This window comes from Diceros bicornis, unplaced genomic scaffold (assembly GCF_020826845.1).
Source record: "Diceros bicornis minor isolate mBicDic1 unplaced genomic scaffold, mDicBic1.mat.cur scaffold_97_ctg1, whole genome shotgun sequence".
NCBI classification, from domain to species: Eukaryota; Metazoa; Chordata; class Mammalia; order Perissodactyla; family Rhinocerotidae; genus Diceros; species Diceros bicornis.
In genome coordinates this window covers 652,696-679,916 of record NW_026691866.1, presented here as the reverse complement: position 1 = coordinate 679,916, position 27,221 = coordinate 652,696, and the positions used below count along the sequence as shown (strand labels likewise).

Sequence of the window (27,221 nt, the reverse complement as noted above, 5' to 3'; positions counted from 1 at the left end):
CGCGAGGGGGCGGCGAGGCAGCGGCGCCGCGATTCGCCAGGAGGGCCCTGTGCAGGCCCTGACGCGAGGACCCCGAAGCGTACCATTTAAATAAATGCAGTTTGTTTTGTCAAGTATGTTTCAATAAAGCTTTTCTAAAAAAAATACAGGTTGTATATAAATATTATAAACCAGAGTTTCTATAATTAGCTCAAAATCAACTCCATTCATTCACACAACAAATAGTTATCTAGCACCTACTATACGCCAAGCACTCTGCTAGGTTCCGGGGTTACAATGGTAAGCAAACTGACATGGCTCCTGACCTCATGGAGAACACAGTCTGCTAGGGGAAGCAGAGATCAATAAAAGATGCACACAGACACATGGATAATAAACACTTCACAGACAAGTGCTGTGAAGGAGACAAACACAGTGAGATGACACAAAATAACAGGGAAACCAAATCTGATCTAACGGAAAGGTCAGCATGGCTCCCTCAAGGAAGTGAAATTTAAGCGATACCTAATGGAAGAGGAGGATAACAAGTTGAAGATGTAACTTTCCTCAGAAGAGACACTAACACAAGCAAAGGCTCTGAGGCAGAAGAAAGCATGACCCTTTGAAGGAATGGAAAGAAAGTCAAAAGGGCTAAGGGTCAAAACAGTGTAGACAACACTATTGGTCACCTCTCCAGTAACTATTCCATCTCCTCTTCCTCACTCCTAACACAATCACACTTGAGTTCCAGCAGCCACCCTCCTCCACACATAGTCATGTGCTTTAGAGGAACACGACTCCATTCTTGATTTTAGGAAGTGGATACGTTGAGACTTAAGTCAGTCATGGCCACCTCTTTTCTCCCTGCCAGTGATCAGTTAAAGAATGGCATGAGTGAAAGCAGGAAAAGAAGTTATTGCATGCTCTAAACAAGAGATGGTAGTTTGGACCAGGGAGTTGTCAATGGAGATAGAGATTTGCACGGAGAAATAAGGTAGAGCAACGTGTACAGGATGTCTCCTAGGTTTCTGGCTTAGGCAAATAACGACCAATCATTTCCATATAGTCAAAGCCAGAGAAATATTTTTTAAAAATTAAGAGTCTTATGTTATTCTTAATATATTTCACTTAAATAAATCTAATTAGAACTATTCAAGGATCATACCTAAAACATATCTCATCCTCATGCAGGGTACTGGCTTCAGAAGTTCATGCAAACTTATCAAGAATGAATGAGGCTAACTAGATTTTGTCTTACAATACAAATCAATGTTTTCTAAAATTCTAACTTATAATTAATAATCCTGCCTACAAATAACATCAATTTCTGAATATCATTTATTTTGCCTTGCCTGCTTCAAAAAATGATTTAAGCTAGCAAAATGTCCAAATCAATTGAAAGCCAAACCAAGAATAAAGTAGTCCAAGGATTTCTGACCACTCTTGTGTTATCTAAAAATAATTCCAGAGAAATTAGATGGAGGTACCTAATGAATTATGCTCATCAAATTTATCAAATTAGGTCTCACAACAACAGTGATGAAGGTTCCTATTACACATACCAACAGACCCAGGCAAAAATATAACCTACCTTGACAAGTTGATGAAGTGCCATTTCTTTCAGAAGGTGGTGTACTTGGACTGTTGAAATGACGTGAAGCCCCTCGGTCCTCGCCATCGTTTGTAACACTCTTTGAGTGGCACGTACAACGACGTGACAACGGCACTTCAGCTTTTTCGCTTAAGCTTTCATCCGCTGGCTTCCCTCAAAGTGAAAGAACCTCTATTCTGCATGATTTTAAGATTTCAATGAGCCTAACATCTCTTTGCACTACTAAAGGGGAAGAAGGAGTATCAATCTACTATACCTTCTTGGAGTTGTTTAGGAGAGTGGTTTTTGGCATCATTAGTCAGGAGCATTTCCCTTAACAGGGCATCAGTCCCTGTGATGTTTTCTTCACAGACCCATCTTTCGCAATGCATAAATGCGGGTAGTTAGTTACAAGGAGACATAGTAAAGCAGAATGCGACCCTTAACAATTTACAGAAAGTCAACTGGGTTCTTCATTCTTAAACACAAAACTCATCTCTCTCCTCTCTCCCCCTCCCTGCTCCCTTTCACTGTCAGCAATCCAAAGGAAGTTGCACTTCGGGTGCATGCATACTAGAGTTTGAGAACTTCTGTTAGGTAGTTCAGCCAGGGAATCTGCTTAGATCAAGATCCCCAAGTGATCTGATACAGGGAAGTTGGAAACTACTACTTTTATCAAAAGTTCTCAAGCTTTCTTCCACTCTATCCCAACATAAAAGTCTTTCATCAGGAAAAGTTGTTTGACATAGCCATAGTTCTGGAGTTGAGAGGGGGAGGAAAGAAAAAGAGGAGAAAAGAATGTCCATTTGGGGGAGATCATATATGATTTTAAAAAGGCCTCACTCAGAAATTCTGATGACTAGTGGTGTAGCGGTTTGCATACTCTGCTGCAGTGGCCCGGGGTTTGCAGGTTCGGATCCCGGGCACAGACCTACACACCACTCATCAAGCCATGCTGTGGCAGCATTCCACATACAAAATAGAGGAAGATGGGCACAGATTGAGCTCAGGGCCAATTTTCCTCAAGCAAAAAAAAGAGAGGAAGGTTGGCAAAGGATGTTAGCTCGTGGCCGGTCTTCCTCACCAAAAAAATAAAAAATAAAAAAATAAAAGAAATTCTGATAGGCTTCTATAGGAGAACATGTCCTCTCCTCCAACCCAATTGACAATCGTTGCTGTATATGGGTAAAATTCAAGTTGCTCACTTTAAATGCCTAAAATGTCTCAGGCACTTGATGTGTATTTTCTCATTTCACCCTAACATTCCTACAAGGTAAGCAATATTGTCTCCATTCTACTGTACGGAAACAGGCTGAAAGACATTTATTAATATCCCAAAGTCACACAGCTAAGTGTGTCAGCCAGTCGAAGCAGTGCTGGTGACGCCCACAAGAGGACGCATTTGTCTTCCTTCAAGAAGGGTTAAGGAGGCTCCAAAGGAATGGGAAACCTTCCTTTTTGTAAATCAAATGCTTGTTTCTAACCTTTTGCTTATACCATGGTTTGACTATTTGTGACTATTGTTGTGTAATATCAATAATGAGAAAGTAAATGATGATATTGTAAAAATGCCTATTTAGATATATGAGATACAACTATGCTAAGTGCTTGGCACATAAATACTTAATAAATATTTTTGTTACTATACTACTAGTATCATCATCAGAGTTGTAAGTGTAGTAGTAATAATATTAGTAGCAACAATGGTACTTTAGATACAATCATCAACTTCTCATGCAACTTAAATCAAATCATACCAGTGCTTAGTCCCAGTAGGGAGGGCATGACTCAGGGTTGGGAAATCGCCAGGTGACTCAGAGAGAGTCTTCAGTGGCCTTCCCACCTCCTTCAGCTCTGCCGGGCTGACCTCACTTTCTCCACCTGGAGGGAGCAGGGTGGGAGCGGAGCCTCCAAGTGAGTCCCCACTGCTGGGCAGGTGGGTTTTGGGTGAGGCCATCCACCTGCCCCATTAGCTGCCCCAACTGACCCTCCTGCAGGACATCTGCGCCCTCGGTCCCATCCCCTTCGGGCAGCTCCCTGGCCTTGAGGAGCCTCTGACCTCTGCAGAGACTCGCTATGGCAGTGGTTCAGGACCCCTCTCAGTAATATATTAACACTCAGATAATGAATGCAGCAATGGCTTTTAATGTCCTCTGTGTGTCAGGCTGTGCTGAAGACTATTATCGCCTTCACCTTCCAAACGGCCCCATGGCAGGGTGCGTGTGTGTGTGATAATCTCTTAATTACACACGAGTAAACTGAGGTCCTGCTGGCTGAGGTGAGGTGCTCGGCCTCAGAGAGGGGACCCGGAACCTCTGGAAATCTCCAACACCCAACACCTAGAGGAGCTCACAGATCCTTTTCTTTTCCATTTTCATTGTATTTATTTATTTGTTCATTCATTCATTTTAAACAGCTTTGTTGAGTTGTAATTCACACACCACACATTCACCATTGAAAGGGTGCCCTTTGATGGTTTTGGCTTATTCGTAGATAAGTGCAACCATCACCATGGTCAGTCCCGGGGCATTTTCATCACCACAAAGAGAAACCTGGAACTTTAGCTAACTGTCCCCCAACAGTCGGTTTGACCATAACAGTTGGTGTAGTTTGCGATGTCCAGCGACAGCCACCTCTGGCTCGGCTTGCTGACGCCCCCGGGCCCCGAGCTGCCCCTGCCTCTGCTGCGGCTCTGTGCTGTGTCTTCCAGGCCTGCCCAGCTCTTCTTACAGACTGGCCACTTGGGGCAGGAGTGGGACAGGGGCTTCCTTAAAGTGGCCCAGACCGACCTGATGGAGTTACTGAAAACACGGATATAAAATAGGAGCAGACACGTGGCCTCTCCTCACCTACTGGAATTCACCTCGATCCCCAAGGTCATGCACACTGTGCCCTAAAATGTCCCCCAGTGGCAGGGACACCTGACCCAGCATGGAGCCCACAGGCCACACCCTCAGTCAGAGGAGTCCACGTGGCCGGGTTACACGTGCTGCTGCTGCGGGTCTGGCTCGCTGGCTCTGTGCAGGGCCGACTCCCGCAGCCGTGGGCCTTCACCTGGCAGGCATCTCCCACTGTGCTCACCGCTGTTTCTCTGCCCCCTGATGAAGCTGCAGGCCCGTGCACCCTGCTCCCTCCTTCCCAGAGTCACGCCCTCAACAGGCCGACAGACTGCAGGGCTTGGCGCTGGGTCTGGATTTCAGGGTGCGGGACTTATGGCTGCAGAGCCATCTCTCCTTCATCCAGGGGCCCTGGCTGGGAGGGAGTGAAGGTGCAGAGAGACCGCTGGGCTCGGGCGGGTGGGGGCCCATGGGGCAGGGTGGGCAGAGGTCCAATCTCCATGCCCACCCATTCCCCACAGCCCTGAGCACCCCTTTCCCTCCTCACCTGATCTGCTGTGCACACAGCGGCCCCAGACGCTGCAAACAGGGAGAATCCACCCCTAATTACTTGCTGTCCATCATGTTACCAGTTCCTGGTGACCCGTCACTTCCCAGGTGGCCTCCAGAAATGTAAAGAGTGGAGGGACCTGTGATGGCCGATTCTGTGACCGGGAGGAGCCTCCCTCCGTCGTCGGTCACTTCACCTGGCAGGAACCGGAGTCTCTTCTCCCCAAACGCACGCACCTGTTTCTCTGCGTTGGAACCCGGAGCGTCCCAGGATTGCTGACTGTCACCCGAGAGGAGCCGATGGCCTGGCTCCCAGGCCTGGCAGGCGCGAGGGGCCTGGCTGGGACAGGGCCCGGGAATCTGGGGGAGATCCTTGCGAGCTGGAGAGCAAAGTGTGCTCAGGGGCCTGGGAGCTTCTAGTCAAGCTCTGGAAAAGTCCTCCAGGCCCCAGGGCGGAGGTAGAGCCAACCCCCAGAACGGGTGGGCGTTCCAATGGCAGCCGGGTCACAGAGCTTCACTCAAGGGACGTCTCCGAGGGCGTCCCTCATCCAAACTGGGGGCTCAGTGAGGTGGGGGCTTGTTCCCAGTCTAGGCCTAGTGCCTCTGGGAGGCAGGGAAGGAGGGAGGAGGGACGTGGGAGGAGGGAGAGGGAAGAAAGCACTTCCCTGGGTCTTTATGAGGCACCAGGCCACCAGGCTCCACCACCTTCTGGTTCACAGTGGTGCCTGAGGTGTAGGACCACCCTTCCTGGTCTGACAGTTACTCAGGAAGCCTTGGGTTCTCTGGGAAGACAACTGGCCTGGGAATGAGACCATCTGGGGTGGAGTTCAAGCTCAGTCATCACCATCCCTGTGGCCTCTTGACCTTCAGGTGAAGCCCCAGGTGAGCTCCAGGTGAGCCCTGCACAGGGTCCCCACCTGCAACTGTCTGTCCTCTGCACACCCCACGCTCTGCCCAGGGTGACGTGGGCAGAGGAGGGCCGGTCAGCTCTGGCCAGGGAGGAGGCCTGCCCCTGAGTCTCAAGGTTACCATGGAAACAAACAGAAAGGGGACAGGGCTGAGCTCCTCCTCCCTGGCAGCTTGGAGACCACCACGAAGGCAGTGGCCCGTGTGTGCCGACATGTCCGCTGGCAAAGGGCAGAGGGCTGCCACTTGTCACCCAGAGGGACAGGGCCCTGGTCTCCCACGACTGTGGAGCATGTTCTGGACGCTTCAGTGCTGCTGATGGGGAGAGCTTCTGGGGGGAGGTGTCAGACCGTGGACGTGTTAAAGGTCAGGGGTGTGAAATTACTGCACACGGATAAACCCTGGACACAGTTGCCGAGAAGGCTCTTTAGGTTGGCAAATGTGCTTTGAGGTCATGAGTCAGGGTTTTATAGGCCATTTCTTAGCTGGGCCCCAGGAGGGCTGACGGCTTTGCAGAAAGGCGGCGTCATGTTTAATGAACGACAGATGCTATCATCACCCTCCGCACTGTCGTTCTGGTGACAGGACTGTGGCAGCCCCTGTGGACGTGGCCCCGGGTGGTACCTACAGGCAGAGCCTGGGGTCTGGCCTGGAGTGAGGATCCCTGGACAGTGCTCATGAAGTTTGTACCTCCCTCTGATGTTCCTGCTGTCAAGTCACCGCAGCGAGAGCATCCCTGGGGCCCCTGGTGTCCGGTGTGGCCCTGACGCAGGCCGGCCTTGCAGGACTGGCGGTTCTCCAACGGGACCTGGAAGGGCATCTGTCCCAGGCCCTGGTCCTCCCTCCTCCCTCCTGTCTCCACAGGCATCTGCAGGAACATCCTTGTCCAAATCCCATTCTCCTCGTCCATTCTTATCTTTTGTTTCTTCTCAGCCCCATAATCTGGGCCTGACATTTAGGGGCGAAGGCTGTACGTTCTGCTCTCTGCGGCTCACGCTGATCACGGCTCAGATCTGCCCCAGTCCTGCTTCGTTGCAACAGAATTATTTTTAATAAACAGATTTATTTCTCAATCTGGGAGAAATCACTGCATTTGGCCAAAACAGACATGATTTATGTTTTTAAGATCAGCCCTGCTCTGCTCAAAAAATGTTTAAAGGAAAGATGGGCAGAGACATCTGGGCTCTTAGGGTGAGAGTCCAGGGAGAAGGCGGGGATGAGAGGCAACCCAGGACCAGAGGGTGGTTTCCGAGCGGGTCACAGGGCGATGAGTCAAGGAGCAGAGATGCGATGAGTCAAAGCCACAGCTTGAAACTCTAGCCAGGCATCAGCTGCTGTGGTGCTGCTGGAGCCCGGCCCAAGGGGAGCAGGGGTCGGGGGTCAGGGGTCAGGGGTGCAGAGGGGTCAGGGGTGAGGGGGTGAGGGGGCAGGGGGCAGAGGGGCAGGGGGTGGGGCTGCGTCTGTCTGTGAGGTGTGAGTCAGTGTCCTGTACGGAACCCAGTGCCCAGGGCACCAGCAGGCCTGGCTTCTTCCCTGAGTCCTGGCCAGCAGGTGTGGGCAGGTGAATGAAGCTATGGGGACACTGCTGGCCTCTTCCTCTGGGCGGGAGAAGCACAGAGGAGTCTGTTCAGGCCAGGAGAGAGCTGCTTCAGCATTCTGGTTAGTTCCATTTTTTTCCAGCACCCCGTGAGTCACACGGTCAGCACGGCATGGACCGCCTCTGACATCCTGCTCTGAGCCTCCCAGACCACCCCCCTAACAGCCTGGTGACATCTCCCGGCCCCTCTGAACAGGGCCTGCTCCAGGCCGCTGCCCCGCAGACAGGTCTCACCGTGGCCCTCGTGGGTGCTGTCCAGAGTGGTCTGTATTTTCTCAGTAGAGCCAGGGAAGGGGCCCTGGACAGGCTGTGGGGACCCCAAGTTCTCTGTAGAAAGTGACTTGGCCAAGCCCTCAGGGGACCCGAGAAGGCCCCAGCTTCTGCCTCAGAGACGGGGCGCTGTTCTCCTTGACACCTCCTGGAACAGGCAGTTTCTCCTCTCCTGGTGTCCTCTTCTCTCTCCTTGTCTCAGCTCACGCCTTCCAGCTGCAGGGGTGTGACAGAGACCTGGACACAGGCCAGGGCTGGGCTGGCGTTCCCTCGGGAACACTTCCGGTGAAAGGGAGCTGTGAGTGTGCGTGCGTGTGTGTGTGCATGTGCGCACATGTATGTCACTTATAAGCATGCCTAAGCCAGCAGTGGCACACAACACACACACGTGCTCATTCTGAGGGTGGGCCCAGTCCCCCTCACGATGCCCAGCGTTTCCCACCGCCTTGACTGTGTCCGCCAGCTTCAGACAAGTGCAGTCAACCGTCAAGAAGAAGAGAGCGCTTGGGTCCCATAGCTGCTCCTGAGGGGACCAGGATGCAGACGGTTGGAGCAGAGGCTCCGCACGCATGTTCCAGGAGCGCCCGCGTGTGGCCAGCCTGGCTGCTCCCCACTCAGGAGTCACACGGCCGGACCAAGTTCTTGAGCAGCTCCAGTCACAGCGTCACGTCTGTATGGGGGGCAAGCACCCCCACGAAGCTCGTGTCCTGGCCCTGAGTCCCGGCTGTGGCGTGGCCAGCAGAGCCAGCAGCATCCCCCTCATTTCCTCCCACCGCGTCACCCTGTCAGCTCACCAGGACCATCCGACAACCCCATGGGGTCTACAGGTCACTTCCGGGAGGTGGTCAGAAGGGGAGGTGGTGCAGGTGAAGCACGGCAGGAGCGTGTGCTTGATGCACGGTGGCTGCTGTTACAAGATTTACTGTCTTAACAACAGTGTGTCAGGGTTCTGGGGCCCTGCCGCCCCATCCACAGGAAATGAGTGTGCAGGGGAGAGCTCCAGCCCTTAGACCGTCACCTGAACACTGAGCCCCCAGGACCGACCTGCACCCGCTTTCCTGTCCTGGCAATGTCCCTGGCTGGGCTCCCCGTCAATTCCCTGCTCACCCCCGCCCTCCCGTGCTGGAGCTCTCCACCTCCTCTCAGCTCCAAACCCAGGACCACAGCCCTTCCCCCTGCACTTGGTGGGGAAATACTGCCGCCGGGATCCTTCTGGCTCGTGTCTGCCCCTCTCTGGAGACGCACTGGGCGTGCCAGGGGCGGAGGCTGGGTGGGAGCTTGTTAATGCTGAGTGAAACGCAGTCGGATCACAACGCTCCTAGCACAACACTCCTGGGTGCCCCAGCTCCTGCTGCCTGCAGAGTGAGGACCACCCTCCTTCCGTGGCACAAGGGGGACCCCCAACTTCCCTCAGGTGTAACCTCCTCTGTCCTGACCCTCACCCATCTCCCTCTCACCTGGCGTCTGTTACCATGACTATCTCTGCTGAGCTGTGAGGCAGAGACCAACTGCTCAGTGGTGTGTCCTTGGATCCTGGGCCCACTCTGACCAGTGGGCATGTGTCAGGCTGACACTGAATGACTGGTGGGCATGGTGTCAGGCTGACACTGAACGACTGGCGGGTTGGTGGGGATGAGGGGGGAGAAAAGGAGGTTGGCTTTATTTTTCCCTAAGGACATACAAAGAAGGAGGGGAGGTGGCTTCTGGGCAGGAGCAGACAGCTGTGCTGACAGGGACTCTGAAAACAGAATAGGCTCCAGCTGTCCTCTCCTCCTCCCTCCTGGGGTAGCCGACCCCAACCCTTGTCTAGTGCACCCGTGGCTATTCAGGGGTTCCGTTCACTACGCTGCACTCATGTCCTCTGGAAGATGGTAATCTATTCAAGTCCCCTGCAGTGAAGCTATCTCGACCTTTGAAACAGATGAAAAGTACACTTTTTCCAAATGTGACTCAAAGGATGTGAGGTTCGTGCACAAGGCAGTTCTAAAAGTGGACGGGTAATTACTGGTTCTGCTTCCTGTAATGATTTTGTAAGATCACGCCACACTGCCTCACCCACAGAGAACTAGAAAATCTGTACATAACGCAACCAGGAGCCGCTTGACGGCACTGGGGAGTGAACAGCAGCAGACAGATTCCGGGGGAGTAGTTTGAAGTGAATTCCTGTGGCTTCCACTCTGGGGCCATGTGCAGTCAGAGCAGGGCATGGGAGGCAGTGGCTCTGGGAAAACCACAGTCTTCACAGCCCAAGAACAAGAAAAATGAAACTGGGGGACTGTGGTTGTTACCAAACCAAGTGGGCTTGTTACCGAACCAAGTGGGCCCGCCTCCTGGTGAGTTAAATAAGACTATACCAGTGGAAGTTGTCTCACAAAGTAAACTGTATTTGCAGCAAATAGGAGGCCGTGAGGAATCATTTCCAAAGTCATGGCGTCCCAGAACTAAGGGAAGCAGGAACTTTTATTTCAGTTGGGGAATAATATTCAAAAGGGAGAGGTGGGGGTATTCACTTGCACAGGCTCAGCTGGAGAACATGCTTCCACATAATGAGGCCTAAGCTCCTCCTGGAGAGATCTTTGCATTAAAAATAAAGCAAAGGTCATGGGCATAGCTCTTGTGGTGAGGCTTGGTCAGTTTCAGGATGGCTGGTGGTTACATCTCCCTTGAGTGCCTCATTTGGTCAGTTTCAGGATGGCTGGTGGTTACATCTCCCTTGAGTGCCTCATTTGGTCAGTTTCAGGATGGCTGGTGGTTACATCTCCCTTGAGTGCCTCATTTGGTCAGTTTCAGGATGGCTGGTGGTTACATCTCCTTAACCTACAAAAGGAAAAGAAACAGCTTGGAATAACAGTTAATTGCTTCCAAACCCACCTTTGAGTTTCTCCAGGCACCTCGTCCGGGACATGGTCACTGAAGAGGGAGGGGGATTGCAGGAGGGGAAGAAATGTGCAGGGGAAACTTCAGACTCTGCCCTCACCTTTCTGATGGACTGAACCACGCATGCGCAAGCCACTCGCTAACAACAGAAGATCTGAACTGAGGCTGGAGCTGCAGCCAGGAGCCAGTTTGCGGTTCAAGACCAGCTGAGATCACTACCTGCTGAACCAAGAGACACAGTCATTGGTGGAAAATAACAGAATCCAGAATTTCCACCACACCACATTCATAATGTCCAGGACACAGTGCAAAATCACCCAACATCCAAAAATCAAGTAAGTGGGACACATTATTAAGAGAAAAGAGGATCAACTGAGATAAATCCCAAGATGACCCAGGTGTTGGAACTGGCAGATAAGGATTTTTCTTCATGTGCCATAAAGCTCGGTTATTAGGTGCATAAACAGTCTGTATTATGTCTTCTTGATAACGGACCCTTTTGTATTTCACAACGACCTCCTTTATTCCCGGTCATATTCACTGTGCCTGAAATCTGCTTTATCTACTATTAGTATAGCTTCTCCAGCTTTCTTTCAACTAGTGTTAGCATGGCATGTTTTTCCAATCTCTTTATTTTTAATTTATTTGTGTTTTTATATTTAAAGTGGGTTTGGGGTAGGCAGCATGTAGTTGAGTTTGCTTTCCTATTCAATCTGACAAATTATGCCTTTTAAATGGGGTTTTTAGACCACTGTCATCTAATGTTACTGCTGATAATAGTTAGATTTGAATCTATCCTGCGATTTGTTTCTTAGTTGACCAATCTGTTTTTTGTTTGCTTTTTCCTCTTAGACTGCTTTTTTTTGGATAATTTAAGTATTTTTTATGATTCCATTTAATCGTCTTTTTTGGCTTATTCTGGATGAGTCTTTGCTGTGTGTGTGCGTGTGTGTGCATGCCTTAGGGTTTACAGTACACATCTTTAACTTTTCACAGTTTATCTCCAAATAATATCAGACCACTTCATGACGCCTGAACAACCTCACAACAGTACTCTCCCACCCCCACTGCAGCCTCCGTGTCCATGTTGTCACACGTTTTATTCGACATGTTACATACCCCACAGAAAGTGCTCTCTATCCCTTTCTTCACATAAGGTTTCCATATTGTGTCATTTTCCTTCAGCATCTCTCAGCGCTGATCCGCTGGTGACCGTGAATTATCTCAGCTCTTGTGTGTCTGAGAAAGTTGATATTTTATCTTATTTGTACCCTTTGCTGCCAGGCATAGAATCATAAATTAGCAGCTTTTTTTCTCAATACTCTGAAGACCTTGCTTCACTCTGCTCTGGCCTGAGATCCAGTAAGAGATCTGTCTTCATTCTAACCTTTGTTCCTCTGCACTCAGCAGGTCTTTTTCTCTCCTGTCTGATTTCATGATTATCTTGTTATCACCCTATTTAAGCAATTTAATTATGATGTGCCTTGTTCATACTTCTTAGACTTGGGGTTCATTAAGTATCTTGGAGATGTGGGTTTATAGTTTTTTTTTTTTTAATAAAATATGGAAAATTTTCAGTCATTATTTCCTCAAATTGTTTTTTCTGTTTTCTTCTCTTTCTCTTTCTGGGACTCTGATTACATATATTTGAGGCCATTTGAAGTTGTCCTGCAGTTAACTTTCTGTTCATTTTCTTTGGTCTATTTTCTCTCTGTATTTTATTTTGAATGGTTTCTATGGTATGTCTTCAAGTTCATTAATCTTTTGACAGATTTGCTCTTAATCTCATCTAGTAAGTTTTCATTACAGGTGTTTAATTACAGACATTTCATCTCTAAAAGTTTTTGGGTCTTTTTCCTATCTTCCATATTTCTACTTAACATCATCAGCCTTTTCTTTTTTTTACTGAAGTATTGACATACAATATTATGATAGTTTCAGGTGCACCACATAGTGATTTGACATTTATATACATTATAAAGTGATCACCATGATAAATCTAGTTCCATCTGTCACCATACAAAGTTATGACAATATTGTTGACTTTGTTCCCCATGATGTAATCCCATCCCCACGACTTATTCATTTTATGACTGGAAGTTTGTACCTCTTATCCCCTCACCTATTTCACCCACCCCCGACCCCCTACATTGTCAGTCTTGTCTCTAACTTCTTGAACATGTGGAATATGACGACAGTAATAACATCCCATCTTTGTCTATGAATTACGTCATCTGTGCTGTTTGTGGTCAGTATCAATTGAGTGATTTGTCTCCTCATTACACGATGTGTTTTTCTGCTTTTTTGCATACCAGGTAATTTCTGGTTGGCTGGTAGACATTGTGTATTCTTCCTTGTTGGAACCTGGATAGTTTGTACTCCTAAAAATATTCTTGAGCTGTTTCCTGGGGCAGAGTTGTGTTACTTTGAAACAATTGGAAACATTCAGGCTGATTCTAAGCTTTGTCAGGTGGGATCTGAGTCACATTTAGTCCAGGGCTGACTGTGTTCCACCACTGAGGCCACTCTGAATACTGGACACAATCTCCTGCGAGTTATGGGGCTTTCCTAAGCCATGTGTGGACTGGCTGAACCCAAACCATTCCTGTCTGTGTGAGCTCCAAGAATTATTTCCTCTAATTTTTTGGTGTTTGATTCTGTAGTGTTGGGTAGTTTCCTCACATGGGTGCACTGGTCATTACTCAGTGGAAGATGCAGTGGGCCCACGGAGAATCTGTGAAGTTCTCTCTTGCTGCAGTTCTCACTTCTTGGGTGGTCTTCCATATGTGCTCTAGTCACCTCAGCCTCCCAGGACACCCAGTGCCATCTCTTCAACTCAGGGAGAGCTCAGGGGTCCACCTGGGTTCTCCTTCCCTGTGATGGAGCCTGGAATTCTCTCTCCAGGCAGCAGGGCCATCACAGGGCCCACCTTGTCAGTTCCAGGTCTCTCAGGGGTCACTGAACTCTGCTGCCTGAGACCCACTGTGTGAAAACTACTGTTTCATATATGTTCCCCAAAATTTTCAGTTGTTGTGGGAAGAAGGGTAAATTAGTTCCCTGTTATTTCATCTTGGCTGAAAGCATAAGTATTAAACAAAGATTTTAAAGTGATTGTCATAACTATCCTCCGTGAAGGTAAACAAACATGCTTGTAGCAAATGAAAGAGTAGGAAATCTCAGCAGAAAAATTTAAAAAAGAAAATTTTAGAATTGAAAAATACAATATTAGAAATAACAAATTCTTTACATGGAATTTAAGTAGAGCAATAGAAATTAACATGGAAAATAGAAAGAAAAAAGGGTGGAAAAATAACAGAGCCTCAGTCACTCTTAGGTAAGATCAAACTTTAATATACATGTGGTCGGCTTCAAAGAAGGAATGGAGAGACAGAACGTGCAGACAAAAATACTTGAAGAAATAGTGGCTGGAATTATCCAAGTGATGGAAGATAGACATTTGCAAATATGATGCTCAACTAACACCAAGCAGAATGAAGACAGTCCCACATAGAGACACATCAGATCAAGCAGCTGGATACCAAGGCCGAAAAGCAAATGTTGGAAGCAACAGAGAAAAATGACAGTTCACACAGAGGGGAATAATGATTTGATTAATAGCTGACTTCTCATCAGAAACTATGGGGACCAGAAGAGAATGAGAAAAGAGATTTAAAGTGTTGAGAGAGAGAGAAAAAAAGACCTGTCAATGCAGAATCGTATATCCAGCAAAAATATCCTTCGAAAATCACTGTTGAAAGACAGCATTTCCAGATTTAGAGAAACTAAGAGAAATTATTACCAGCAAATCTCTACAATAGAAGATGCTAAAGGAAATTCTTTAGGAGAAGGGAAATTATACCAGAAAAGGAATCTCAGATCCTCAGAATGGAATAAGTAGCTTCAGAAATGGTAAATATCTAGGTAAATGTCAAAGGCTACTCATTTTTTCTGCTTTCTCCTTCTAACTTTTGTATAATACACACAACTTACAGTAAAAACTGTAATATTATGGGTAGGGTAGAAGGACGAATAGGTGAGCATAGAGGGATTTTAGGGCAGTGAAACTATTCTGTATGACACAGTAATGGTGGATACATGTCATCAGACATCTGTCCAAACCCACAGAATGCACAACAGCGAGAATGAACCCGGTGTAAACTGTGGACTTTGGGTGATGATGACATGTCAGTGCAGGTTCGTCATCTGTAACAATTACACCATCCGATGGGCAAAGTTGATAGTGGGGGGGCTGTGCATATGGGAGCAGGGCATATATGTACCAAACACTCAATTTTGTTGTGAAACAAAAACTGCTCTAAAAAAATAAAGTCTTTAAAAAATGATAATATTTTCTTCTGAGGTTCATAAGATATGTAGATGCAGTACATACAGTTACTACAGCATAAAGGATGGGCGGGGTGGCCCAATATGGCTGCACTATTTCCATATTTTACCTGAAGTACTAAAATGTTAATTGTAAGTGGAACAGGAAAAGTTAGAGATGGAGATTGTGAACCCTGGAGAAATGACTGAAAAAAAAATAGCCAATAGGACAAAAAATAAAACAGTGTAATCCACCACATCACCAGAGTAAAGAAGAAAATCATGTGACATGCAGAAAATGCATTTGAAGAAATTCTACATCCATTTATAAAAGTCCAGGAAAGTAGAAGTAGAGGGAACTTCTCTAACTTGATACAAGGCGTCCCTGAGAACCTGCAGTCATCACAGACAGTGAGACTAAAGGCTTCCCCTGTAAGTCAGGATCAAGGCAGAGACATCCGCTCTCATTGTCCCCAGTCAACACCACACTGGATTCTTAGTTGGTGTGAAATAGCAAGAAAATCAAATAAAAGGCATACAGATTGGAAAGGAAGGAGTAAAACTGTCTTTTTTCACAGATGACATGACTGTCTACATAAAAAATCCTTAAGAATATAACAAAAAAAAAAGGCTACTGGAATTCATAAATGAGTGTAACAAGGTCATAGGATACAAAGTCAACATACGAAAATCATTTGCATTTCTATACAGTGGCAATAAATGATTGGAAATTGACATGTTTTTTCTTTTGCTTGAGGAAGATGGTCCCTGAGCTCACACCTGTGCCAATCTTCTTCTACTTTGTATGGGATGCTGCCACAGCATGGCTTGATGAGCAGTGTGTAGATCCATGCCCAGGATCTGAACCCGAGAACCCAGGGCCGTGGAAGTGAAGTATGAGAACTTAACAACTGCGCCACCAGGCCGGCCCCCAGAAACTGACATTTTTAAAGTGCAACTTACAATAGCAACAAAAATCATAACATATTTAGGAATAAATCCTATAATATGCCTGTAGAATCTCTATGCTGAAAACTACAAAACACTGATGGAAGAAGTGAAAGAAAACTTCAATAAGCAGGGAAATGGTCTTAGTCTATTCGGGCTGCTGTAAAAAACCCACAGACTGGATAGCTTATAAACAACAGACATTTATTTCCCACAGTTCTCGAGGCTGAGAGTCCAAGATCAAGGCGCCAGCACGGTCACATTCTGCTGACAGCCCGCTTCCTGGTTCATAGCTGGTGCCTTCTTGCTGTGTCCTCACACGGTGGAGGGGACAAGGGCTCTCTCTGGAGCCTCTTTTGTTATAAAGGCACTAATCTTGTTCATGAGGGCTCGACCCACATGACACAAGCACCTCCCAGAGGCCCCACCTTCTAACACTCTCAACCTTGGGGGTTAGGATTTCAACATGTGAATTTTGGGAGGACATAAGCATTCAGACCCCAGCAGAAATATACAGTGTTCGTGGATTGGAAGACTCAGTATTTTAAATATTAATTTTCCTTAAGTTGATCTATACCAATTACAATTCCAGCATATTTTTGGTAGAAACTATGAAGTTGATTCTACAATTTATTTGAGTAGGCAAAGTAATTAGAATAGCCAAAACAATTTTGAAAAAGAAGAACACAGTTGGAGGCCTTAAACTACCTGCTTTCCAGGCATATTATAACATTACGATAATCAATAGTGTGCTGGTGAACGAATAAACACACAGATCAGTGGAACAGAAGAGAGAATCCAGAAACAGAACCACACATGTATGAGCAATTGATATTTGACAAAGTTGCTAAAATAACTTAATGGAGAAAGAATGGTATTTTCAAAAAGAGGCACTGGAAAAATTGAATATTCATATGCAAAAATATCCACCATAATATATAACTCAAAACAAAACAAAACCCCAAAATCCTTGGACCCATGTCTCACACCACATACAAAAATTAACTCAAAGTGAATCATAGCAGTAAGTGTAAAATCTAAAACTATAAATCTTCTAGGAGAAAATATTCATGACCTTGGATTAGGCAAAGATTTCTCAGGTATGAAACCAAAAGCACACCCATAACAAATTTTGTTTAGTTAAACTTTATCAAAACTAAGAACTTCTTCTCTTCAAAAGACACTGTTGAGAGAAGGAAAACAAGTCAAAAACTGGGAGAAACCATTTCTGCAACACACATCTGTGAAGGCTTTTTATTCGCTGTATATGAAGAACTCTTCAATCTGAATAACAAAACAAACAACCTCGTAAAAAATTGGCAAAAGATTTGAAGAGGCACTTCAGCAAAAATGATACACAAATGGAATGAAAGTACAGGAAAAAATGCTCAACATCATCAGTCATCAGAGAAATTCAAATTAAAACCACAATGAGATACATGTGTGCACCTTTCAGAATGGCTTAAAAAATTAGCAACAATATCAAGTACTGGCAAGAATGCAGAGCAACCAGAATGCTCGTACACTCCTGCTGGGAAAGTAGAATGTTTCAGCCATATTGGAAAACATTTTGAGAGTTGCTTGTAAAGTTCAAGAAATGTTGACCATGTAATCTTTCTGATCCAGTAATCTTATTCTTGGATATATGTCAAAGAGAATCAAAATGTTACGTTCACACAAAAATCTGTATGTTGATGTTTATAGCAGACTTATTCACAATTTCCAAAAACTGGAAACAACCCAAACAGACAAACTGTAGATATAAATGTTCTTCAGCTAGTAAATAAGTGGCACATCCATCCAATGAAATATTATTCAGTAATGAAAAGGAATAAGCATTTTATATGTGAGACGAAATGGATGAATATCAAATACAATCTGCTAAGTAAAGAAGGTAAAGCTCAAAAAGTTGTTACATAGTGTGTGATCCCATCCCTGTGAGATTCAGGAAGAAGCAGAACTACTGATAGGGAGCAGATCAGTGTTGGCTAGTGGGGAGGAGGGGCTGCCACAAGGGGCAGACAGGGAATTTTGGGAGCAGCAGAGCTGTTTTCTGTCTTGATTTCTGTGGTGGTTTATGAATGTATGTGTTCATAACAAACAGTACTGTAAAATAAAAAAACTTGACTTTTATGGCATGTGAATCATGTCTCCACTACTTCCTTTGAAAAAACCAGTAGGAAAGTTTTAAAAAGACAAATAAAGGGGAAAAAACTGGAGGAAACGAATAGAAAAAAGAAATAAAGTTACAGACCCAAAACTATGTCAATAGCTATTTATTTTTAATTTTATATATTTTTAATAAAAATTATATATTTTAAAGTATCCAATGCTGATTTGATGTACATATACGTAGTGAAATAACTACTGCAGTCAAGCTAATTGACACCTCATCTCCTCACACAGTTACCATTTTTTTGTGATGAGAGCACCCAGCTACTCTTTTAGCGGATCTCAAGTATTCAGCACAGTAGTATTAACTGTGGTCATCGTGCTGTACGTTAGATCTCTGGACTTACTCAACCCGCGTCACTGCACCTTTGTACCCCTGACCACCATCTCCCCCCCTCAACCCCAGCCCCTGGTAACCGTTCTAATCTCTGCTTCTATGAGTTCCATGTGTTTTTTTGTTTTTTTAGATTCCACGTATAAGTGAGATTATACCATATTTGTCTTTCTCTGTCTGGCTTGTTTCGTTTAGCTTAATGTCCTCCAGGCTCGTCCCTGTTGTCACAAATGGCAGGATTTCCTTCTTTCTCATGATTGAATAATATTCTGTTGTGTATATGTACCACATCTTCTTTATCGATTCATCTGTCAACGGACACTTGGGTTGTTTCCATATCTCGACTACTGTGATTAATGCTGCAGTGAACATGGGGGTGCAGATATCTCTTTGAAATACTGATTGCATTTCCTTTGGATATATCCCAGGAGTGGGACTGTTGGATCACGTGGTAGTTCTACTGTTAATTTTTTCCCTTACGTTCTTTTATTTATCATATATGTGCAGATCTGTTTTATGTACAATGATTGGTTCTATCAATCATACCAAGGTGTTCTATTGATACTATTGCTAATTTTTTGAGGAACCTGCATACTAGTTTCCACAGTGGCCACACCAATTTACATTTCCACCAATGGTGCACAAGGGTTCCCTTTTCTCCACATCCTCAACAAGACATGTTATTTTTTGTTTTTTTGATGATGGCCATTCTAACAGGTGTGAGGTGATATCTGATTGTGGTTTTGATTTGCATTTCCCTGATGACTAGTGATGTTGAGCACCTTTTCATGTATCTGTTGGCCATTCATATGTCTTCTTTTGAGAAATGTTTATTCATATCCTTTGCTCATTTTTCAGCTGAGTTACTTGTTTCTCGCTATTGAGTTGTATGAGTTCTTTATATATTTTAGATATTAACCCCTCATCAGATTACAGTTTGCAAATATTTTCTCCCATTCTGTAAGTTGTCTTTTCACTCTGTTGATGATTTCCTTTGCTGTGCAGAAGCTTTTTAGTTTGAATGAATCCCATTAGTCTACTTTTACTTTTGTTGCCTCTGCTTTTGGGGTCATGTCCAAAAAAAGCATTGCCCAGACCAATCTCAAGTTTTTCTCCTATATTTTCTTCTAATAGTTTTATGGTCTCAGGTCTTAAATTTAAGTCTTTAATCCATTTTGAGTTAATTTTTACATATGGAGTGAGGTAAGGGTTCAGTTCTTCCATGTGTGGAAAACCAGTTTTCCCAACACTATTTGTTGAAGAGACTATCCTTTCCCCATTGTGTATTCTTGACAACTTTGTCAAAGATCAATTTACCATAAATGCATGGAGTTATTTCTGGGCTCTCTCTTCTATTCCATCGGTCTGTGTGTCTGTTTTAATGCCGGTGCCATGCTGTTTTGATTACTATGGCTTTGTAGTATACATATATATATTTTGGTGAGGAAGATTAGCCCTGAGCTAACATCTGTTCCCATATTCCTCTATTTTGGGTATGTGGGGCACCACCACAGCATGGCTTGATGAGCAGTGTGTAGGTCCGCGCCCAGGATCTGAACCTGTGAACCCTGGGCCTCCGAAGTGGAGCAGGCGAACTTAACCACTATGCTACCGGGCTGGCCCCCATAGCTTTGTAGTATATTTTGAAGTCAGGAAGTGTGATGCCTCTAACTTTGTTCTTTTTGTTCAAGGCTGTTGCTGAACAACCTGTGCTTGAAACTCCTATCCCACCATCTTGTTTGCTCATCATTTTACACATTAGTGGACCGAAGAGTTCAGTTAAAGGCTGAGATTCTCGGGAGGGATATAAAAATAAGACCCAAATGTATACTATCTACAAAAATTGCACTTTAAATATAAAGGCACAGACAGTTTGAAATAAAATAAAAATAAAAATCACAACAATTGGAAATGCAGTAGAGTTGCCTCTTTATGCCTCTTTATGCAGATAGAATCATACATGAGGAAAAATCCGAAGAAACCCACAAACAGTTAGTACAGGTGCTGGAACAACTGGACACCCACATGCAAAAGCGTGAAGCTGGACCCTCACCTCACACCATCCACAAAATGAGTTCAAAATGGATCCAAGGCCTACATATAAGAGCCAAAATTATAAAACTCATAGAAGAAAACATAGGAGTAAATCTTTGTGACTTGAATTTGGCGATGATTTCTTAAATATAACACCAAAAGCACAAGTAACAAAAGAAAAATTAGACAAATTGGACTTCAAAATGAAAAACTTTTGTGCATAAAAGGAGAATATTAAGAAGGAAAAAAGATAATCCACAATCCAAAATGGCAGAAAATATTTGCAAATCCCACATCTGATAAAAGTCTAGTGGCCACCAGGCCAGCCCCCTCTGCCTGGCAGGATGCCCTGAGTGATAGAGGTCTCAACCCCACAGCACCTGGACAATGGTCATCCTCCGCATTGCCAAGGAGTGAGTGATGGACTGTTCTGACTTATTCAGAAACAGTGACGGAGCCCAAATTCCTTTCACAATCACCCTAGAGGTCAACGGCTTCAGTCTGCTCCTAAAGAACACACGGTGTTTGCGAGTCTGAGAACCAAAAGAATTGTCTTCACTTTTCTGAAAAGTGTGTCTTATTATTTCACATTAGTGACCATTTTCAAACTGGCTCCCAGTGGTGCCCTCCCACTTTATTTCTCTGAAAGTGGCCGTGGCGACTTGGCTGTTCTCTGTTCCCAACCCCCACGGTGTGACAAGGCCGATGACATCCGATTCCTGGGATCCTGACCTAGGTGGAGATTAACTCAGCCTCAGCCTGTGATGGGAAGTGATGGTCCCAGCTCTTCCTCTTCTCCCTCCCCTGTTCTCATCCTCCTGCTCTGCACAGTCTCAGAGTTGCCTGACATCACCACTGACAAGCCCTGCAGAGCCCAGAGATTTCTCTTTGAAGAAAAGAAAAACTCTGGAGAAATCAGAGAGATAAATAAGGAATGTACCCAATTCCTGCCTTGTCCTTCTCCCAGACTAATCTTGCTGATGGCCAAGAGGATGAACAATGAGAGAGAGTGGTTTCTCTCATTAGAATTTTAAAATCCTCCAAGTAATGGATCATTTTGGAGCATCCTGTGTTTTCCTGCTTGTCCCAATAATATATTATTACTAAACTTGAATAATTTTAATGGGGGAAATTCTTTATCTCATAAAAATGCTGAGCAGGGGATCCATTTAAAAAAAATGTTATCAAGGTAACTCCAGGGGTTTACAAGGAACAAGGAGCCTACACCCCTGTGTTCCAGACATCAGCTGAGACCTTCTTGCCAGGAGCCAGGGTCCTTGGAGGGAGGGGTGCCCATGACCCTCCTCCAGCAGGGCAGGCCTTCTCAGGTGCATCCCCCAACATGGGCGCACACACCACAGGATCCTAGGTTAGCCAGTGGCAGGCAGCCGGCTAGGGATATGGGGACAAGCGAAAACTGCTCACTCAGACTGGGACACCCCTGGGCTAAACTCAGGAGCAAGGTGTGATCCAGGCCTGTAAACCCACAAACCTCACCATGAGTTCTTTCCATCTGGATACGGCAGTGGAAAGGAGAAGGTGCTGGGTGGGGAAAAGCATTACGCTGAAAAGAGCTCCTGCCTCTGCCACCTGCCTGGAGTTTGGTCTCCAACAAGCATGGGTTTTCTCACCTTTAGAGAAACGAGGGGTGGAAGCCATCGAGTTTCCTCAAGTGCTTGAGGGGCCTCATTTTCAGAGCTGCTCAGTTCCCTTCCCTGCCCGCAGTGCGTCCACGGGACCCCAGCCCACGGCCCCTCCCTTCCGATCTTTCCCTTTGGAAGCTTCAGATGTGCCCACTCAGGCACCTAGTGGTTTGGGGTCCTGAGCTGACGCAATTTTAATGAGTTTCCATCATTTTCAAAGGGAAAAATGGGAGGGAGGTGGCTTGTTACTGAGACAGATCGCAGCGCACCTGGAAGGACAGGACACTCATTTCCATTTACCTCGTCTGATGACCCTCCAGTTCCATCAATGGTTGAGTGAACGCGGCCTGTTCTTCCCAATCACGGTGCAAGTGTGTAATTTCTCCCAGTGGAATTTGATTTTAATGAGAGGCTAGCTCATAGGAGAGAGTCACTATCTAGATAGCATGCACGCGTCAGGTTAATTTTAAATCAGCTTTTAGGTCAATCTGTCTTAATTAATCCATTAACTGTTTTTGACTAGCAATTTCAATAATTGTTTTAGCATAATACTTGGCAGTGTAATTGCTTTTTGGAATCTGTTCATTGAGATGTCAGAGTCAGATCCGGGGCTCCCTCCCTGTGCCCGAGTTTGTTTGTGTGTGTGTGTGTGTGTGTGTGTGTGTGTGTACAAGCATGTGGGGGGTGCTTCCTCTGATTATTAATGAATGCATTTTCACGAGGCTTATTGATATCAGGGAGCCCTGCCTTTATTTTTAAAAAATTGTTAAATAAAATTTTAATGTTAGAATAGTTTTAGATTTACAGAAAATTGTGATGATAATACAGAGTTCCCATATACTTCACACACCAAATTTTCCCTGTGATTAGCACCTTACATTAGTATGGCCCCTTTGTCACCATTAAAAAACAGTAGAAAAGATCAATGAAACAAAGAGCTGGTTCTTTGAGATGATAAACAAAATTGACAAACCTTTAGCCAGACTTACTAAGGAAAAAGGAGACAAGGCTCAAATAAATAAAATTAGAAATGAAAGAGGAGAAATTACAATGGACACCACAGAAATACAAAGGATTATAAGAGAATACTATGAAAAACCATATGCCAACAAATTGGACATCTAGAAGAAATGGATAAATTCTTAGATTCATACAACCTTCCAAAACTGAATCAAGAAGAAATAGAGAATCTGAACAGACAAATCACATGTAAAGAGATTGAAACAGTAATCAAAAACCTCCCAAAAAATAAAAGTCCAGGACCAGATGGCTTCTCTGGAGAATTTTACCAAACATTCAAATAAGATTTAAAACCTATCCTTCTCAAACTATTCCAAAATAGAGGAAGATGGAACACTTCCTAACTCATTCTATGAGGCCAACATCACTCTGATACCAAAGCCAGGCAAGGACAATACAAAGAAGGAAAATTACAGGCCAATATCATTGAGGAACATAGATGCAAAAATCCTCAACAAAACATTGGCAAACCAAATCCAGCAATACCTTAAAAAGATCACACACCATGATCGAGTGAGATTTATATCAGGGACACAGGGATGGTTCAACATCCGCAAATCAATCAACGTGATACACCACATTAACAAAACGAGGAATAAAAACCATATGATCATCTCAATAGATGCAGAAAAGGCTTTTGACAATATCCAACATCCCTTTATGATAAAAAGTCTCAGCAAAATGGGTATAGAAGGAAAGTATCTCAATATAATAAAGGCCATATATGACAAACCCACAGCCAACATCATACTCAATGGGGAAAAACTGAAAGCCACCCTTCTGAGAACAGGGACAAGACAAGGGTGCCCACTCTCACCACTCTTATTCAACACAGTACTGGAGGTTCTGGCCAGAGAAATTAGGCAAGAAAAAGGAATAAAAGGAATTCAAATAGGCAATGAAGAAGTGAAACTCTCGCTGTTTGCAGATGACATGATTTTATATATAGAAAACCCTACTAAAGAATCCATCAGAAAACTATTAGAAATAATCAACAACGACAGCAAAGTTGCAAGGTACAAAATCAGCTTACAAAAATCAGTTGCATTTCTATACTCTAATAACGAACTGACAGAAAGAGAACTCAGGAATACAATCTCATTTACAATCGCAACAAAAAGAATAAAATTTGGCTTATTATGATTACAATCTTCTGAAATTTATGGAGGCTTGCCTTGTTTCCCAACATATGGTCTATTCTCGAGAATGTCCCATGAGCACTTGAGAAGACTGTGTATTCTGCTGTGTTTGGATGGAGTGCTGTCTATATATCTATTAAGTCCATCTGGTCTAGTTTTTCATTTAAGTCCACTATTTCCTATTGACTTTCTGTCTGGATGACCTATCCATCGATGTAAGTGGGGTGTTAAGGTCCCCTACTATTATTGTGTTGTTGTTAATATCCCTTTGAGGTTTGTTAATAGTTGCTGTACGTACTTTGGTGTTCCTCTGTTGGGTGAATATATATTTATAAGTGACATGCCTTCTTGGTGGAGTGACTCTTTTATCATTATATATTGCCCCTCTTTGTCTCTCATTACCTGTTTTATCTTGAAGTCTACTTTGTCTGAAGTATGGCAACAGCTGCTTTCTTTTATGTGCCATTAGCTTCGAGTATCATCTTCCATCCCTTCACTCGGAGCCTGTGTTTGTCTTTAGAGCTGAGATGTGTTTCCTGGAGGCAGCATATTGTGGGGTCTTGTTTTTTAATCCATCCCGCCACTCTGTCTCTTTTGATTGGAGAATTCAATCTATTTACATTTAGAGTTATTATTGATATATCAGGGCTTAATGCTACTAGTTTATCACCTATTTTCTGGTTCTTCTGCACTTCCTTTGTTTCTCGTCCTGTGTGTTTTGGACTACCAATTCAGTTTGGTAGTTCTCTATGATGGTTTTCTTAGTTTTCTCTTTATTTATCATACATGTCTGTGTTCTGATTATTTGCTTAGTAGTTACTATGAGGTTTGTATAAAAAATCACATAGATGAGATAGTCCGTTTTCTGATAGTCTCTTATTTCCTTAGACTAAGTCAATTCCATCCGTTTCCTCTTCCCCTTCTAAGTTATTATTGTCCCAACTTATTCCATCTTGTGTTATGGTTTGTGGTTAAAATGACAAGATTATAGGGGGCCGGCCCGGTGGCGCAGGCGGTTAAGTGCGCGCGCTCCGCTGCGGCGGCCCGGGGTTCGCTGGTTCGGATCCCGGGCGCGCACCGACGCACTGCTTGGTAAGCCATGCTGTGGCGGCGTCCCATGTAGGGTGGAGGAAGATAGGCACCGATGTTAGCCCAGGGCCGTCTTCCTCAGCAAAAAAGGAGGAGGATTGGCGGATGTTAGCTCAGGGCTGATCTCCTCACAAAAAAAAAAAAAAAAAAAAAAAAAAAAAAAAATGACAAGATTATATTTATTTTTGGTGTTTTCCTTCCCTTTATCTTTGCTGTTATAATTAAGTATTTGCTAACCTGTTCTGATAGAGAGCTTCAATTTTTCTGATTTTGTTTACCTATTTTTCTCCTTGCTCACGGATTTGTACCCCCCCCTTTTTTTTTTTTCCAGGTATGAGGGCCTTCTTGAGCATTTCTTGTAGTGGGGGTCTTGTGGCAATGAACTCTCTTAGCTTTTGTTTATCTGGGAAAGTTTTTATTTCTCCATCATATCTGAAGGATATTTTTGCTGGATATTCTTGGCTGAAAGTTTTTGTCTTTCAGAATTTTGAATATATCATTCCACTCTCTCCTAGCCTGTAGAGTTTCTGCTGTGAAATCCGCTGAGAGCCTGATAGGAGTTCCTTTGTACCTTACTCTCTTCTGCCTTGCTGCCCTTAATATTTTTTCTTTGTCATTGACTTTTGCCAGCTTTACTATTACATGCCTTGGAGAGGTTTGGAAAAACTTCAAACTTCCCCAGGTTTGGACTGTTCTCAGTTATTATTTCTTTGAACAAGCTCTCTGCTCCTTTTTCCCCTCTCTTTTCCTTCTAGAATAGCTATAATCCTTATGTTGCATTTCCTAAATGAGTCAGATATTTCTTGCAGAATTTCCTCTCTTTTTTTTAGGCTTACTTCTGTCTTCTCCTCCATCTGGAGCATTTCTGCACTCCTATCCTCTAGATTTCTAATTCTATCCTCCATACTCTCAGCTCTGTTCTTTAAAGATTACAGACTTTTCTTTATCTCCTCCATTGTGTTTTTCATCTCCAACATTTCTGACCGGCTTTCTTTATAGTTTCAATCTCTTTTGTGAAGAAGTTCCTCATTTCATTGAACTGTCTATCTGTATTTTCTTGTAACTCATAGAGCCTTTTTATGATAGCTATTTTGTGTTTTGTTTTTCTTTTGAGGAAGATTGGCCCTGAGCTAACATCCATTGCCATCTTCCTCTTTTTCTTTTTTATCGCCAAAGCCCCAGTACACAGTCATATATCCTAGTTGTCGGTCCTTCTAGTTCTTCTATGTGGCATGCAGCCTCATCACGTCCTGAGGAGCAGTGAGTAGGTCCGCACCCAGGATACCTACTGGCGAACCCTGGGCTGCCAAAACAGAACGTGTGAACTTAACCGCTACTCCACTGGGCCAGCCCCCATGATAGCTATTTTGAATGCTCTGTCATTTAGATTATAGGTTTCTGTGCCTTCAGGATTGACTTCTGGGTGCTTGTCACTTTCCTTCTGGTCTGGATATTTAATATATTTTTTCACACTGTTTGACGGTGTGGATTTGTGTCTCCGCATGATAGTATCTGGTTGCAGCTTCCACCTGCCACCATTGGGTGGGGGTCAAGAGCTGTATATTCTCAGCCCACAGTGATCCATGGATACTTTGGCCGACTGGCTGTGCTGGAGCACTGGACAGGGGGAGGGATGCTTTCTTTTGCCTGCCCAATCCCAGGGGCTTCTCGCTCTTCCTTTGCTATCTGCTCTCCTGGGGTGCTAGCTTGATGAAGATACCCCTCAACAGTTCAGTCACCTCTGTGTGGGGGTTTCCCATGGGCTGTGAGCGAACTTGGAGAGTCACAGTTTTCCCACAGAGGGTCGCCTCTCCCCCTCTCTCTGCAAGCCATGCGGTCCCGAGGTCACTGCCATTGGGGAGCAAGAGGAGCTCTCCCTACCTCCTTCCACTTCCTCCGGGGGTTGTCCAGCA

The 27,221-nt window shown here is 44.8% G+C and overlaps 1 long non-coding RNA gene across 8 annotated transcripts in view; it reads right to left on the bottom strand.

Annotated features, from left to right (window-relative positions):
- Positions 1–10,091: 10,091 nt before the first annotated feature.
- LOC131403956 (uncharacterized) overlaps positions 10,092–27,221 on the bottom strand; it is a 28,297-nt gene continuing 11,167 nt past the window's right edge. For 7 of the 8 annotated variants that reach the window (XR_009219664.1, XR_009219666.1, XR_009219665.1 and 4 more), the window contains 2 exons: positions 10,707–10,825; positions 10,092–10,546 (listed from right to left, as the gene is read on the bottom strand). This is a non-coding gene — a long non-coding RNA (uncharacterized LOC131403956). Of the gene's footprint in view, positions 10,547–10,706; positions 10,829–27,221 lie in introns of all 8 variants that reach the window. The other variant, XR_009219660.1, reaches the window with a different exon arrangement.